Source organism: Ochotona curzoniae, unplaced genomic scaffold (assembly GCF_017591425.1).
Source record: "Ochotona curzoniae isolate NIBS_2020 unplaced genomic scaffold, NIBS_Ocur_1.0 contig_883, whole genome shotgun sequence".
In the NCBI taxonomy this organism is placed as follows: Eukaryota; Metazoa; Chordata; class Mammalia; order Lagomorpha; family Ochotonidae; genus Ochotona; species Ochotona curzoniae.
The window spans coordinates 43292972-43305177 of record NW_024466599.1 but is presented as its reverse complement, the minus strand read 5'-3'; the positions used below and the strand labels follow the sequence as shown (position 1 = coordinate 43305177).

General features: G+C 42.5%; 1 pseudogene; it reads left to right on the top strand.

Annotated features, from left to right (window-relative positions):
• The first annotated feature begins 1016 nt into the window (after window positions 1-1016).
• LOC121164940 lies at window positions 1017-8355 on the top strand (annotated as a pseudogene).
• The last annotated feature ends 3851 nt before the right edge of the window (window positions 8356-12206 follow it).

The following is a 12206-nucleotide window of genomic DNA, read 5'->3' as shown; positions in this document are numbered from 1 at the left end:
CTAGATTGAAAGTGGAGGAGCTGGAACACAAAGCAGTGCCCATATAGGATGCTAGCATCACAAAAGGCAGCTTGACTGGTAATACTAAGAGTGGCTCCAAAAAAAAGCCTCTTGGGAAATACCTGAGCTAACACTTTGGGGTACTCCCAACAGAATGGCCTGCTCTTTGCACTCCTCCTTCATTTTACAGTGAAGTCTCTTCATTGGTAAATTCTGCGCTCATAAACAGTTAATCCTGTGCATTCTCTCTCTTTTTTTTTTTTAAAGATTTATTCATTTTCATTACAAAGCTAGATATACAGAGAGGAGGAGAGACAGAGAGGAAGATCTTCAGTCCGATGATTCACTCCCTAAGTGAGCACAAGGGCCGATGCTATACCAATCCAAAGCCAGGAGCCAGTAACTTCTTCCGGGTATCCCACATGAGTGCAGGGTCTCAAAGCTTTGGGCTGTCCTCAACTGCTTTCCCAGACCACAAGCAGGGAGCTGGATGGGAAGTGGAGCTGCTGGGATTAGAACCAGTGCCCATATGGGATCCCAGGTGTGCAAGGCGAGGACTTTAGCCACTAGGCCACGCCGCCAGGCCCATGTGCATTCTCTCTTGCTCTCTCTCTTAGGGCCTTATCCTGGGAAACTCAGGAGCAAGAAACCTTGCCCTTGGCCCTCTGCCAACTCTGAAGATGGCTCAATCACCTCAGGGTCATCCTTCCCTTTTATATATGGATAAAGCATATTAACAGCTGAATAATATGCTTTTGCTTTCTCTAGTTTCAGCCATCTGACTTTGCTCTAAAAATATTAAATGGAATATTCCAAAGGTAAACAGTTGATAAATCTTCAGTTGTACCTGCCCTTAGCAGTGTGATAAGCTCATACCACTCTACTCCATCCGAGCAAGAACGTGAATCAACATATCCACCTGCCACATGCCTGTCAGTCACATAATAGATTCTCAGATTGACAGCTGGGTAGCGCAGTCAGTCCTTAGGTTTAATTTATCCTTGCACTACTTGGTAATGGTCTCAAAGCCCAAGAATAATGATGTGAGCAATTCAGATCACACCAACAAGAAGCGGTACAGTATCCATTTGAGGGAAAAGGTGAAAATTCTTGACCTAAGGGGGAAGAAAAACTTAATGCTGAGGTTGCATAGACCTACAGTTAGAAAAACTAGTCTTGTGTGAGGCTGCGTCTTTTATGAAACTGTGAAGATGGGAAAAAGTTTGTGCTATATATGCTGTCACATCTCATACTGCAAAAGTTCCAGCCACAGTGCATTTACGTTGTTCGTCACTCCTCTCAGTGCGTTTAATCACACAAGCATTGTATCCCATCACAAGAAGGGTGGTACAGAACAAAAGGAGATTCTGAGAGAGAGAACACACAACTTATATCATAATATAGTTATTACTCTATTTGATCAGTGATTACTGTTAACCTCTTACTGGTAGTGAATATAAAGTTTGGTGCTAGTTATAGTTTCAGACATCCACTGGTGGTCTTGGAACTATCCTTCAGTTTTAAGGGGGATTTGTTGTATGTGTGTATTTGCAATAGAGACTTATTTAGGCTCTCTTACACAATAATTGCTGTAGGCTGCCTGCGTCAATAAGAGATAAGAATTTCACAGAAACCCTTGGACACATGTCAAAGTACAGCCATTCTCACTGAGACAAAAATCATGGGATCCATCTCTGAAGCCAGATTTTTTGCACAGTCCCTTAGCTATTGAGTTTGGAAACTCACTAGGGCAATATTCCAGCTGTCACACGACTCCACCATTGGTCCCTACTTCCCTTTGGGTCATTTTCCCCATCACTCAATGCCAATTACAATTTCTTCACATTTTTCAGTTCTCCTTGCCCAGATTGGAAAGAATCCTATTGTATTAATCACTATTTGTCACCCTTGCTGGGCAGCTTAGCTCTCCTTGATGTGATACAAAGTGAAAGAGGAAAGCAAAGCACTGTGGAATAGAATGTGGGTGCACCAGAAATGACCCAGTCACTTTATAACTTTATTATTATTATTATTATTATTATTATTATTATTATTGATGGGCCTGGCACAGTAACCTAGTGGCTAGAGTCCTCTCCTTGTATGTGCCAGGATCCCATATGGGTGCTGGTTCGTATCCTGACTGCTCCACTTCCTTTCTAGCTCCTTGTAGCCTGGAAAACAGTTGAGGACAGCCCAAAGCCTTGGGATCCTGCATACGTGTGGGAGACCCAGAAGAAGCTCCTGGCTCCTAGCTTCAGATCAGCTCAGCTCTGGCTGTTGTAGCCACTTGGGGAGTAGACCGGTGGATGGAAGATATTTCTCTGACTCTCCTTCTCTCTGTAAATCAGCTTTTCCAGTAAAAATAAATAAAAATGTTTTACAAACTATTTATTTGACAGAGCATCAGGGAGAGTGAGAGAGAAAGAATATTTCGATTTGTTGGTTTATTCCCCAAATGTTAGCAGCAGCTGGGCCTAAGTTAGGCCAAAGCCAGGACCAAGGAAGCCCAACCAGATCTCCCATGTAGGTGGCAGGAGTCCAAGTACTTGGGCCATTATCCACTGCCTGTCCAGGTGCATTAGCAGAAAGCTGCATTGGAATAAAACAGCTGAGTCTCAAGCCCACACTCGGATGCTGGATGCCAGCATTGCAAAAGCGGCAGCTTATCCCACTGTACAACACTGGCCCCAGAGCATTTCTTTTTTTAGTTTTGGCATATTGTATCATCTGGGGCTTCAACTTGATACATACTACGGTTTTCTAGTGTTACATGAATTTCACCTTGTTGTGGACATTATGTGTTTCTAAACTATATAGCATGAATTTGTATGATAATAAGTGCTACTTAATTCCACAGATAAGTTCTACTTTGCTTAATCATACAATTCTATTCACTCTGTGATAGTAATTACCAAATCTAAGCAAATCTGTCTCTTTTTCTTTCTATAACTCTGCCTTTCAAATAAATAAATCTTAAAACAAAACAGCTCTGGCAGCTGTATCTTCTGCGGGTCTCATGCTGCATTCTAACATCTCCAGATCAGAGTATGTGCAAGTGGCAACCCAGTGTATGCAAGAGACAGGCCTGCAGACCAGGAGTAAGCCTCCCTTATTACAGCTCACGCTCATGGTAGCTAATCCAGCCCCCAAGAGAGCCAAGTCACACCCAGGAGATCTAGTCCAGTCTCTTGAGAATGACATGCATCCTTTCTGCAGAGCAGTGTCTTCATGACCTCCCTAAGCACCACCTCCTGGCCACATCTCCTGGCCACACCCCCTGACTTTTCCACTCTGTGGAAATAAGCCTCAGCTCGAGTTTTGGTAGCACCAAACTGCATTTATGCTATGGCACTCTCCACCACTGCTGTTTCCACTTGAATAAGCCAACCTATCTTCGTGGTTATGCTCATTTGGATTTAGTTTCTATTACAACAAGAATATAATACTGTGACAGAGAATATTAATTGACTTTCAGTAGCCATTCTTCTGGTAACAGAGCTCTCAATTTATAATGGAGAGAACTGCTCAGAATATCAATACATTTACCATCCTATCACAAGATGTAGTGACTTGTGACTGTGTCTTAGCCAGAAAGATATAGGCAGAAGTGCTGCATACAGCTTCCAGTAAGAAAAGAACTGTGTCCCTTCTTTACCTTTCCTTGTGACGGCTGCACCTCTTAGCACCATTTTGGATCATGAGATAATTATGAGGGAATCAAGGTCATGCACAGCAGAACATTAAGAAAGAAAGAACTTGGATTTCTGACACAAAAAAAATTAGCATTGTATCAACCTTGAACTTTTAACTTCCTGCTTTGTATGAGAGAAAAATAGGCATATATTATGTAAGCTACTGTTATTTTGGGATTTTCTTTTTTTGATCATTATCTGAACCAAATCCTAACTAACTAACTAACTAAGCCTTATACATATTTTACCGTGTGCTCCCATTTTAAGTCAAACTTGATCATGTGATTTATGAATCATAAATGAATCTCACCTCAAAGCCCTGAATTACTTGGGGTTTTTTGTTTTTGTTTTTGATTTTTTTTTTTTCAGATTTATTTTCCTTAGGAAGGCAGATTTACAGAGAGAAGGAGGAGAAACAGAGAGAAAGATCTTGCATTCGCTGGTTCACTCCCCAAGTGACTTCAGTGGCCAGAGCTAAGCTGATCCAAAGCCAGGAGCCACGAGTTTCTTCTAGGTCTCCTGTGCAGGTGCAGGATCCCAAGGCTCTGAGCTGTCCTCAACTGCTGTCCCAGGCCACAGGCAGGGAACTAGATGGGAAGTGGAGCAGCCAGAATACAAACTGGCATTCATATGTGATCCTGATGCTTGCAAAATAAGGATTTAGCCACTGAGCCATAGTACTAGGCCCATGAATTACTTGGATTTTTAGGAAACATTTTTGATGGGATAAGTTGAGCATTTGCAGTGAAAGTGTTACAATGAAACTAGAAAAAAAACCAACAAAATGGAAAAATGGGCATGGATCTATTTCTTTCTTTCAATATATTGAATCTTAGAATCTAAGATCCTCCAGTAATTATTAGAGATAATAATAATAGTTCAAGCTATGATGTCAATACCTGGACCTGAAAGTAGATAGCTTTTTTTTTAAAGATTTATTTTTATTATTTTTTCATTGGAAAGGCAGATATACAGAGAGGAGAGACAGAGAGGTAGATCTTCCATCCGATGATTCACTCCGCAAGTGAGCACAACGGCTGATACTATGCCGATCCGAAGCCAGGAGCCTCTTCTGGGTCTCCCACACGGGTGCAGGGTCCCAAAGCTTTGGGCCGTCCTCTACTGCTTTCCCGGGCCACAGGCAGGGAGCTGGAAGGGAAGCGGGGCTGCCGGGATAGAATCGGCACCCATATGGGATCCCGGGCGTGCAAAGCGAGGACCTTAACCACTGCGCCACTGCGCCGGGCCCAGTAGATAGCTTTTAAACGTATCCATAGTTATCAAGGATTGAAATCTGAGGAAACTACAATCAAATTACCATCTCAGAACATCACTATTTTGGGACATTCCCAGTTTCAAGATGAAGAAAGCACATCTCCCCTTGACTCACCCACTGACTATGGTTACACACCTGAAAGAAACTATGGATTGATTATTTGAAGATTCTGCAAGGGCCGGCCTTAGACACAGTTGATAAGACATGTGAAAGATGCCTGGGTCCGAGTCCCAACTCTGCTCCCAATTACAGCTTACTGCTGGTACACACCCAGGAAGGCAAAGCATGATGGATCAGTGCACACCAGGGGAGGCAGGAGGAAGTAAATCAGGTACTTGAGCCCCTTCCAGCTGTGTGGGAGACCCAACCTGAGTTCCTGGTTCCCAGCCTTGGAGTGGCTCAGTCCATGCTGTTGAGGGTATTAAGGGAGTTTACTATGGAAAGATTATTTGTTTCTCTGCCTTTCAAATACATAACAGTTGTTAAAATTAAAACAAACCAGAAAAGAAAATCTGCAAAGCAAATAGAAGCCAAAACCTTGGGAAACATTTTTAATTTGAAGTACTGCTGACCCGGCAGAGAGCTTGCTATTTTTCCTCTGATATCCCAGCCTAACCGCAGTGCAGCCCTAAAGCACAGATCAGGCAGGCAGAAAAGAGTTCAACAGAAGTCTTCCAGTTCTGGGTTGAACTGTGACAGAGTTCCCTAATATACAAAGAGTAGGAGAATCCCATATGATTTGTGTGTTTCTCCATATTCTAGGACCCAAAACCCCAGGTAATCCCGCAATAGCCGATGTGAAATTAACAATAATTGTATTTTCTTTCTGATCAAAGGAGCTACGCTTGCCCAAATCCTTTTAAATGTTTGTTTGTTTAAAGAGCAACAGAGAGATAGAGAGAAAGCTTCCATCCTCAAATGGCTGCAACAGCCAGGCTGTAGCCAGGATCCAGGAACTTCATCTGGATGTACCACACAGATGGCAGGAGCCCAGGTACTTGGTCCCTCTTCCACTTCCTTTTCAAATGTATTAGCATGACAGTTTTAAGTGGGAACTGGGAGTTACAAGCAATGAGTTAACCTGCTGCACCAAAATGCAACACCTGAAAATTCTGAAGGTAGGGCAAAGGGTAAACTGGTTCTGAATTTTCGCTTCTGCTCTCCTAATGCCGGACACAGCATCAGGCACAGTCACAAACAGTGAACAGCACAGTGGGGTAAAGAGAATTCTCCTTAGAGAACTATGAAAGGCAGCCCCCAGGGGAGTGGGTAAAAAAAAAAAAAAAAAAGGAGATAGCATAGAGAGAAGCAGGAGCTATAGAAAGCAAAAAATTGTTCAGGATTTCTAAGCTAACTCCTAAGCTGTGCATGTGTGGATATGACCCTTGACACCATATTGTAGTCTTTGAGAACTTAACTTGCTAATCTAAGAACTTGAGAACTGAACAAGGTCCCTGCCCAGGAGCTTGACAACTATTGGGACAGATCCAGACAACACTGCAAAATCTTTGAAAATAGAACTGACAAGGAAATCACAAGATAGAGAAATCTGGTGGAATATTACAGTCTTATCCCTCACCAGACTGCCTACTAAAATAGGAATATCAATATTCTCTGTAAGATTTAAACAAGATTCATAGCACCTTAGCATAACATTAAAAATATCCGCTTGTTGATCATGCATGCCCTGGGAAGCAGCCCAGATGCTTGGGTCTCTGCCACCTGTGGGGGAGCCCTGGACTCTGAATTCCAGGCTCCTGGTTTTGGCCTGGTCCACCCTCAGATGGGAACATTTTAAGGAGTGAACTATCATTTGAAAGATCTCTCTTGATCTCTCTCTCTCAGAAACAAAAAGAGAGTGGTTGTGTTGATATAGTAGGCAAGATACATTCCATAGCAAAGAAAGCAGGGAATAAAGATCATTTCATAACAAAGAGTCAGTTCATTAAGTGGACTTAAGTATTTCAATTGCTTGTGCGTGTAACAACAGAAACATGAAACAAAAAACAAAAGAAATGAAAAACTAGATGTGTCCACTAGTATTATGATTGGTAATAGATAAAGCAATAACCAGAAAATTAACAAGCACATAGTACACTCACACACACACACACATACACACACACACATCTCAACATCAACCAAGTCTGACATCAATAGAACACTCCATCCAATAACAGCATAATACATTATTTTCAAATGCATTGTGAAAACTCACTAACATAGGCTATATACTGGGTCATAAAACAATAAAGTCATAGAAATGAAAATGATGCCAAGTATATTTGCTGACCATAACGGAAATGGGTTAGAAATAAATAACAAAAATAAACAAATCTCAGACCACTTGTAAATTAAACAGGGTGCTGGCATCATGGCATACCCAGTTGAGCTGCTGTCTGTGATACAATTCTATTGAGCACTGGCTCAAGTTCCAGTTGCTACACTTCTGATCCAGCTCCTTTCTTATACACCTGGGAAAAAAGCAGAGGATGGCCAAAGTCCCTGGGCCTCTCCACCCACATGGGAGAACTGGATGGAATCCTAGGCTCCTGGCTTTGACTTGGCTCAGTCCTGGCCAGGCCAGTGAAGCAACAAATGGATAATATTCTCTCTCAGGACCTGATGAGACAGCCTACAAGCTAAAGTCCTTGCCTTGCATATACCAGTTCATGCCCCTGCTGCTTTACTTCCCATCCAGCTTCCTCCTTGTAGCCTGGGAAAGCAGCCCAAAACCTATGGACCCTGCACCCATGTGGGAGAGCCAGAGGAAATTCCTGGCTCCTGGCTTCAGATCAGTTCAGTTTGGCCATTGTGACCACTTGGGGAGAGAATCAGCAGATAGACAAGTTTCTTCTCCGTGTCTTCTTCTCTATATTTGTCTTTCTTTCCAATAGAGATAAATAAATCTTAAAAAAAAAAAAAAAAAAAAGCTTTCTGAGAAAGATTGCATCCGTCGGGCAGCCTGTGCTGGACCGCTCCTGTTCCTGACTCACTGCTATGCCTCTCAACAAGGAGTAAGTAAGTCAGGAAGCCGTGCCACAGCCATGGCTTTAAGGATAGTGGCAAGACTCCCATGAAGCCTGAAGTGGTCATCCACCATATCAGGATCACCCTGACCAGCTGCAACGTCAAGTCCCTGGAGAAGGTGTATGCTGACCTGGTCAGAAGCAGAGGAGATAAGAAAGTCTGGAAGAGAAAGGACCAGTTCAGATGCCTACCAAGACATTGCGAATCACTACAAGAAAAACACCCGAGATTGCTTTCAGATGTGAATCCACAAGCGGCTCATTGACCTGAACAGTCTTTCTGAGATTGTGAAGCAGATCACTTCCATCAGCATTGAACCAGGAATGGGAAGCTGAAGTCACCACTGCAGATACCTAAGCCAAACAGCTATTTTAATAAATTGACTGCTGGGCCCAGCATGATGGCCTAGTGACTAAAGTCCTCACGTTGAATGCCCCGGGATCCCATGTGGGTACCAGTTCTAATCCCGGCAGCTCCGCTTCCCATCCAGCTCCCTCCTTGTGGCCTGGGAATGCAGTTGAGGACAGCCCAAAGCTTTGGGGCCCTTCACCTGTGTGGGATATCTGGAAGAGTTTCCTGGATCCTGGCTTCAGATTGACACAGCACCGGCCGTTGTGGCCATTTGGGGAGTGAATCATCGGATGGAAGATCTTTCTCTCTGTTTCTCCTCCTCTCTATTGCGCCAGGCCCCAGTAACTCAGTTTTAAAAAGAAGAACCACTACCAAAAAAGGTTTGTTTAGGGAATGCAAGACTAGTTCAATATTTGAAAACCAATGCAATCCACCATCTTAACAGACTACAAAAAGCAACCTACATGGTTATGTTGGCTGATCCAGAAACATTTTTTAATTTATATGAGGATTCACAATTTAAAAATTACTTATTGGGGCCAGTGCTGTAGCACTAAGTTAAGACTCTGCCCATGGTGCCAGCATCCCACATGAGTGCCAGTTAGAGACCCAACTGCTCCATTTATCCAGTTCCCTCCTAATATGCCTGAGAAAACTGTAAAAGATGTAACAAATTCATCAGTTGCCTCCTTAGCGCAGTAGGCAGCACGTCAGTCTCATAAAAGATGTAACAAATTCTTGGGTCCCTGCATCCAAATACCCGGAAGAAGCTCCACCCTCCTGGCTGTGGCCATTTGGGAGATGAAACAGTGAATGGAATCTCCCTCTGTCTTTCCATCTCTATATATAATTTTGCCTTTCAAATAAAAATAAATACATCTTTACCAAACAGTAATAGTAATATATTACCTCCCAGAAAACTGACAGAATTTCCTCAAAGTAAAAAAGATATCTTCTTTTTTTAAAAAAGATTTATTTGTTCTTATTGCAAAGTCAGATATACAGAGAGGAGGAGAGACAGAGAGGAAGATCTGTCCAATGATTCACTCCCCAAGTGACAGCAATGGCCAGAACTGTGTCAATCTGAAGCCAGGAACCAAGAGCCTTTTCCAGGTCTCCCACACGGGTGTAGGATCCCAAGGCTTTGGGCCTTCCTCTACTGCTTTCCCAGGCCACAAGCAGGGAGCTGGATGGGAAGTGGAGCACCGGGATTAGAACTGGCACCCATATGGGATTCCAGGAGTTCAAGCTCTGGACTTTAGCCGCTAGGCCACTACACCGCACCTAAAAAAATATCTTCTAAAAGCCTATAGCACACACCATACTAAATGATGAAAGACTAAATGTTTTTCCCCTAAGTTAGAAACCAGGCAAGGATGTCTACTCTCACTATGCCTATTTGACATCATACTTGTAATCCTAGCCAGTGGAAGTCAGAAAAGTAACAAAGCATACAAATTGGAAAGGAAAAAAAAGACCCTTTCCCACTTGTATATGACATAATTATATACAAAGAAAGCCCAAAGGAATCTGTCAAAAAAAGAAAAGTCTACAACTAAATTTAGTAAGGTTGCAAGATAAATGTTCAGTACTCAAAAACCACTAACAGTGAATTGAAAACCAAAATTCAATAACATTGTAAGAGTTTTCCAAAAGTGAAATGCTTAGATATAAAAAAATTTTTTAACTTATTTATTTTAAAGGAAATACAACAGAAACAGAGAAGTGGGGAGAGAGAGAGGGAGAGAGAGAGCTTCTACCACTTTTTCATTCCCCAGATGCCTGCCACAGCGGGGCTGGGCCAGGCTGAAGCTAGAAGCCAGTAACTCCATGTTTGTTTTCCATGTGAACTTCAGGAACCCAACATTAACTGCTTTCCAGTTGCAAAGCAAAAATCTAAGTTGAAGACAGAGATAGGATTCAGTCCCAGGTAGTCCAGTACAGGATGCAGGTGTTTCAGTAGCCTGAGCCACTGTATCATAGTACCTGTCAACCAAATTCTCAAAACGTTCACTGCTTTGGGGCCCAATGTGTAGCCTAGTGGCTGAAATCCTCACCCTGCATGTGCCAGGATTCCATATGGGCGCCAGTTCATGTCCCAGTGGCCCCACTTCCCATTCAGCTCACTGCTTGTTGCCTGGGAAAGCAGTATAGGATAGCCCAAAGCTTTGGACCCTGTGCCTGTGTGGGAGACCCAGAACTCCTGACTCCTGGCTCCTGGCTTCAGATCATCCCCGTACCGGCAGTTGCAGCCATTTGGGGAGTGAATCATTGGATGAAAGCTTTTCCTTTCTGTTTCTCCTCCTCTCTGTATATCTGATTTTGCCATAAAAATAAATAAATCTTTTTAAAAAAACCTTCACGGCTTTAAAGTGACAACTATTTCTTCTGAGTTCCCTTATTGAAATGATTTCATGATCACTTAATATTTATCTTTTATATTACTTTACACACATTTTCAAGGCATTTGGGGAGTGAGCCAGTAGATGAGAGATGATGATATATTTTCAAATATACCTTCTTCTTTATTGATAGTCATCAAATTTATTATTCCAAGGGTTGCCCAATAGTCTGTCAATTGATACATCAGTATAACATGGCCTTTTTAAAAATTAAGAGACAGTAAGAAGACAGAGCCCAAGAGGGACAAAAGAAAGTATGGGCTCTCATCTACTGGCTCACTTCCCAAATGCCTACAACAACCAGAGTTAGGCCAAGGCTAGAGCCAGAAACGTGGAACACAACCCAGGTCTCCCTGTTACCCATATCCTTATTTAAATCTAAAATCCCTGAAAGTTTGTTACTTTACTGCCAACTCAGGCTGGGAGATATTAACTGCCTTGAATCACACTGCTAATATTTGAGGAACTGGAATATGAATCCAGGCTTCTCTTTAAGCAGCTTGTGTTGGAGTAGGTATTTGATAAAGCGTTTAAGACATTGCTAAGAACAAACACATTCCTTACTGGAATGCCTGGGTTTATATCCCGGCTCTAACTTTAATGCTAGCTCCCGCTACTGTTCACTCAGGGATGTGGCAGATTATGGCTCAAGCACCTGGGTTCTTGACTCCCAGATGGGAGACTGTTTCAGATTCAAGGCTACCTGGTACTGACTGGCCCAGAACCAACTGTTACAAGCATTTGAGGACTGAATCAGCAAATAAAGGATATCTATTGTTTCTTCCTGTTTGCTTTTCGAATCAATAAAAATAAATGGAAATTATGAATTTATAAAGAAATAGAATTAAGAAATAAAAGCTCCTACTAGGAAGTGAATATTGATCTTTTCTGATGAAGATACCTACATCCCACCATATCAATCTGCCTGGGTCAATTCCAGGACAGACCATGGGAGGTAACAATGTTGGCTCGAGTAACGGGGTTCTGCCACCGTGTGAGACCCAGAGTATGCTCCCTGCTCCTGGCTCTGATCCAGCCCAACCCTGCTATCAGGGGAATCTGAGACATCTTTGACTCTCAAATAAATTAGATTAAAACTGTAAGCACCTCAAAGAATGGATTCACAGAGCTCATTTGTAATTCAAATGTCAGCTGTTAATAAAGAGAGCCACTGTTGTACTGATTTAGAATACATTATCCTTAGTGTTGTACTAAAAACACACAGACTGTTGCTTTCTGTCCATTTTTTTTAAAGGATTTATTTATTTTTATTGGAAAGGCAGATTTACAGAGAGGGAGAAAGACAAAAATATCTTTCACCTGCTGGTTCACTTCCCAAATAGCCACAATGGCCAGAGCTGAATAGATCTGAAGCCAGGAACCAGGAAAATCTTCTGGATCTCCCACATGGACTCAGGGACCCAAGGCTTTGGGTCATCCTCTGCTGCTTTCCCA